The following is a 5931-nucleotide window of genomic DNA, read 5'->3' as shown; positions in this document are numbered from 1 at the left end:
GCTGGCTGGACCGGAGAGGCCTCCTGTGAAGTCCCAGCCCTTTGAGACACTGACTAATAAGATCTCCTTCTCTTTCTAAGCCGAATGAGTCAGTCACTTCATATAGGATCCCATCTGTCTGTTCCATCCCTGCCAGTCGGTTTCTAGGCCTCTGGCCAATTTAAAAAAAAAAAAATCCAACTAGCTTTGTATGAGTCTATTGAACAGCTAGTCCTGGTGAACGGTGTTTTGCCTCCGTGGAAGGAGGCCTCTTGGCTGCCCTTGTAGATCCTGCCTTAGAGAGAATCTCAAGTTGTACGGACAGAAAGCTCCAGTGGTGTCCAACTTCGGACCAGGGGGCAGCAAACTGGAAGGGGATGGACCCCAGATAAATAGGCTAAATAGGCCTCATCGTCAGGGGGCTGAATGGGGCAGAAAGTAGAGACCTTACTGTCCTTGAGTCTATTTGAGTTCTGGTACTTGGCACCCCAGAGGTACTGTGGCCTTCTTTCCTGACATAACTGGATGGGGGGGGGGGGTAGAGCATGTACAGACAGCCTAGCTCATCACCAGGCCTGGGCTGGTCACACACAGGGTTTTCAGTCTCCTCTGTGCCTCTCAGACAGTTGGCCTTGATAATGTCTCTGGGTTGCCTGAGGCTGAAAAGCTGCTGAAGCCAAGGGCATGGGCTGGGGCACCTGAGTGCTGCTGGTGACAGTTGACCTGAGGGTAGCCACCTGAGGTAGATTTGAATGGAGTTAGCAAACCCCTTTAAAGCTGGGAGAACTGTCTATGTGGGTGGCTAGGGCAGAGCAGCTCAGGGGTGAGGATTGGGTAGTGCTTTTGATAGCAAAAGCCGCAGCCCCAGAGGCTCCAGCAGGCTAAGCTCGGCCATTGCCGTAGTACTTCCAGTATGCCAACTAAAGAGGCTAGTGAGGCAAAGACAGAGAGAAACTGTTTCACCATGTCCACACTGTGAAGTGCAGACAAAGGGTCCCAGGTCCACCTTCAAGGCACTAATACGCACTTTAGATTCAAATGGAATTGGGAGAAGACCCGGGCCTGCCTCAGCAGCTTAGTTAATGCTGCTCTTGCAGAGGATGAAAGTTTAGTTCCCAGCACCCAAAATGGGTGGCTTACAACTGTCTGTAACTCCAGCTCCAGAGGATACAATGTTTTCTTTTCATTGCCTCAGATTTCACCCATGCAGCATCCACTCAGTCACATACTTTTTGTTTTGCAAGACAAGTTTCTCCGTGTAACAGCTCTGCCTGTCTTGGAACACTCGCTGTAGACCAGGTTGGCCTCAAACTCAGAGATCTGTCTGTCTCTGCCTGCCAAGTGCTGGGATTAAAGGCATGCACCATCACCGCTTGGCTAGACACATACTCTTGCACATAAATGAAAATAATAAAAATAAATCTTTCATTAAAAGTGTGCCAGGGGCTGGAGAGATGGCTCAGAGGTTAAGAGCACTGGCTGTACTTCCAGAGGACCTGGCTTCAATTCCTAGCACCCACATGGCAGCTCATAACTGTAATTGCAACTCCAAGAGTTTTGACACCTTTATAGAAACACATACACACAGGCAAAAATACCAGTGCACATAAAATAAAAAAATAAAGTGTGCCTGCTTAATCAGTCCTGGACAGGTGTGGTCTTGCTTTTCACTCAGGCCTGCAGGGTGCCCTAAGGAAATCCTTATTGCCTGAGGGGCAAGATGGTTCTCAGGAGGTGGACACTCAGTTCCACAGTGCATCCTCACCCTCGTGGACAATCACCATCATCTGGCAGTGGTCTGTTCTATCAGGCTCTGCTGTTTCTGGTAGCCAAGGTAACTGAATGTTGAGGACAATGGCTGTGGACTATTAGGTACTTTTACAGTGTCTGGGACAGAAAGCTAATAGTAAGATGCCCTGATGTTGGCCTTAAAGGAGAATGAGAAGCTAGTCATCTCCTGGTTCTAGATAGGTGTTCTGTGAGTGACTAACAAGCCTGCAGGCACGTGACCCATGTAAATCGACAGACATGGGGCAAAGGCACAGACAAAGGCTCATCTGGCCTTTGTCTATAATAATTCTTTTGTTTTGTTTTGGTTTGGTTTTTTTGCTTGGTTTTCTGAGACAGGGTTTCTCTGTGTAGCTTTGAAGCCTGTCCTGGAACTAGCTCTTGTAGATCAGAATGGCCTCGAACTCACAGAGATCCACCTGCCTCCGCCTCCTGAGTGCTGGGATTAAAGGTGTGCGCCACCACTGCCTGGTTGAGGAATCAGTCTTTGTAGTGAAAGCTTCTTCTAAGCGCTTTACAAGGAGTGTGAGAGCACTGTGCCCAGCCCACCATGAGCAAAAATCTGCTGGGAATGCTAGTTAGAGGTGACCCTGGGCAGCACACATGAAAGTTGTCCCCAAAGGGAGTGGCGACTGGACCATGCCTCTGGGAACCACTTAGTGCAGGGGAACCCTAGCGGGATGTCAATCAACCTGTTTATCCTGCTGCCCGCTTCTTTCCAAACTTTTTCCATCATTGATGTGTGTGAATGCGCAGGTGAGAGCTGGGGTGTGAGTGTGGAGGGCAAGGATAACTTGTGGTAGCCACGTCCTCCACCATGTGGGCGGTTATTGTCTTTACCAGCTAAGACATCTCAGTGCCCACCTACTCCTCTTTGGGTCCCTGGTGCACACCATTGATTCCTCGGTCTGGCTGGCTTCACTACGAACACAAGAGCCTGGCCTGCTTACCCTTCCATCCTCCAGCCACTCTGGTTGTGTTCCCAGAATCCCCCATGACTCTTACATATCACACCAGGGCCTTTGTACAGGAAGTGCCTTCCGTGCTACTTCCAGTTGCTGGCCATCAGCTAAAGTCTCTGGGGCCGCTCAGGCCTTTTGCTCTGGTTAGAAAAACTCTGTGGATTTCTGCCCTGCTGTGTTGTCAGATGTATCTCAGACAAAGTGACAGGAGGAGGGAAAAGGGGACGCTGGCCCCAGAGTCTGGTTGCGGACCCCACCTGGTACAGGTGCAGTTTGAATGCCACTCAGCTCTGGCTAGGGGTCAGCTGGAGACAGAGTGAAGGGTTTTCTTCGGCTTCCCTAGAACTGTCCAACGCAGCAGCTGCCTCAAGCTGGCAGGGTGGTGAGGTCCTGTGGGGACCTGGACGGCATTCAGGCCACAGGCTTGCAAGGCTCGGCTGGTGGCAGGCTCTGCTCCAGCCGAGTGACCTCTGCCTGTGACCCCCCTTTGGCCATGCTGTGTCCTTAGCCAGCAGATACTGGGGAACACCAAAGGGGATTGCAGTCTCCTCAGGACCTGAAACCTTCCCTGTGTTTCCAGGGCTCAGGGCTTCCCCATATCATCCCCCTTCATCAGATATTGATAAGGTCTTTGCCTGGCACTAATCATTAGCAGGGGCTGAGCATCAGACTTGAGACGGGACACTCAGTTCCCCTATCCGTGCACTGTGCACAGCAGCCCCTGACAGATCCTCAGTTCCCCTATCCGTGCACTGTGCACAGCAGCCCCTGACAGATCCTCAGTTCCCCTATCCGTGCACTGTGCACAGCAGCCCCTGATGGGTGCAATGAGGGTACACCTGGTTCACAGGGCTGCAGTGGCCCAGAGGTTAGTTAAGACATTTACTGCCCAGTTTAGGCACATCAGAGAGCTTACAACCAGCTGTAATTCCTGCTCCGGGTGACCTCACACCCTCTTCTGGCCTCCACCGACACCAACACTCATGTGAGTAAACACACTTACACACAGAAACACACACTTTGCACAATAAGTATTTTTTTTAAAGTGTCTGGCACTGAGCAGGCCAGACATTGTCTCTCCTCTTCTTTGTCCCTGTACTGTGCTGCTTTTCCAAAGCATTGTCCCCATCATTTCCACTCTGCAAGCACACACCTCACTTTCCCCTCATCTTAGAAGTGGGTTCCCGGGCCCTTCTGACAAACTGATGATTTAAGGTACCAGCCAGACACACTCCCCATTAAGAGGTATCTTTGACAAAGGAAGTGGGCAATGATGGTCATCTGGAGCATGGGCATTTGTGGGGAGAACTTTTGAGTCTGAAGATGCTCTGACTGAGAGGAAAAAGCATTGGACAGAGAACAGGATGGTAGGAGGAGGCAGAAACTGGAGGAACTGGGGTCCCCAAAACATGCCACAAGAAGTTCCAGCTTCTGTCGGCCAGGCTGTGTGACATTGTTCACGTCTCTTGACTTCTCTGAGCTTCATGGTCCCTGAAGTGCTGGTAATAATTGGGTAATTCTTGTCTCTGGGTCCTTCAGTAGAGCCCATCTTATCAGAGCGACTCGGCACACTGTGGGCATAAGAACATTGCATTTGTTCTTATGAGAAGGGGGTTGGTGGTCAACAAATTCATCCTGAGATGACTTAGCCAAGGTCTGCGGACATGCACATGTGTCCAGATACCCAGTTTCTCTGAGACTTGCCGAGTTCTCTGCCCTTGCTCAGGCTAACCAAATTTGTAGCTGAATGAGTTTCCAGAGGGAGGTAGGTCCAGTCAGGCCAGTAGACTTGGCCAAGGTCACAAAGACTCATGACCTCCTTTTCTTCCTACGCCAAACCTCCTCCTCCCAAAGCTTCCCCAAATTTCCCAGGGTCTAGCCAGTGGGAACACTACGAGCCCAAGTGAAAGGGACAGGCCAGGGAGGTGGAGAACAGCAAGCAAGGAGTCCTCCGGATGTCCAGAAACTCAGAGCATGAGGCAGCTGGAATTTTCCAGGCCCTGACTGCAGGAGCATTGACCCTGGCCAACCTGCCATTCCACACAGAACACCTGGCAGTCATCCTCAGACAGCTTCCAAAGGCTCTCAGGAGGAGAGAGGATACCTAGAAGCAGGGGCCTCCTTAGCCTGGGCTCTGCAGCCTCCTAGCATCCCAGTCTGAGGCTGTGGGTCACTGGAAAGTGGGGGTTACTAAGCTCAAACTCTACAGCTGCTCAACTTTAGCCTTCTAGTACCCAGCAGGAAGAGCCTGCCATGGGGTTGGGAGGGTAACACAAATAACAGAATACTTCCGTCCCCAGGTCTCATAGCCATAGTGGTGGGGAAGTATGGGGAAGGCTGGAAAACTAAGTGAAGTCATAGTGATGGTGGGGGTGAGGAGTGAAGAGATACTTCATCTCTAGAGAAAAGTTAAATCACACATTTGCAGAAAAATGAGTGAACTTATAATGTATAACATGAAGCGAGGTCATCATATTGGAAAGGAAAAAAACACACTTACGTGCATGTATGTGTGGGTATGGCATAATACACAGAAAGAGAATGAGAGAAACTTAATGTTATGGGATGGAGAGGGACTAAATGCAGATGATGGATGTGAGTTAGAGAGCGTAGAAAGCTAATGTCTTCCTAGAACTAACTCTTCATGGATTTTTTTTTTGTTTTGGATGGCAGATAAGTATATAAAAATATATTCCATAGTCAAAGTGTAAAATTCATCACGAAGCCCCACAGCTACTCTAACTGCAGAGACATTCATTGAGTTGTATAGTCTTTAAGTGTGATTTTTAAATTTGCAACTTTTTTCTATAATAAAGTTTTTGTTGTTGTTGTTGTTGTTTTAAACTGGATGGTGTATATGTGTGCGGTCTTCTCAATTCCTCCAATTTCAGGTCTCAGAGCTCTGGTGCTGAGTCAGGGTTGGGTCCCTGCTAGAGTTAATGTTCTCACTAGACATCAATAATCAATCTGGGTGTTCTTTTCCTTGAAACCACCCTCCTGTGCTTCCAGAACCATTGTTAGAAATCAGGACACATTTGTATGTGGAACTATTGATGGCATGATAGCTGGGATGTGGCTTGTGTGCAGACTATTGTCTGTATCCAATACATTCCACAAGAGGTCTCAGGGCTGAAGTGAAGGGATCCTGGAGTTGCCTAAGTAAGAGAGGTTATAATGTGAGCAAGGACAAAGGCCGACATGG

Source organism: Phodopus roborovskii, unplaced genomic scaffold (assembly GCF_943737965.1).
Source record: "Phodopus roborovskii unplaced genomic scaffold, PHOROB, whole genome shotgun sequence".
Lineage (NCBI taxonomy): Eukaryota > Metazoa > Chordata > Mammalia > Rodentia > Cricetidae > Phodopus > Phodopus roborovskii.
The sequence above is the reverse complement of the archived record's forward strand: the minus strand, read 5'-3'. Positions refer to the sequence as shown.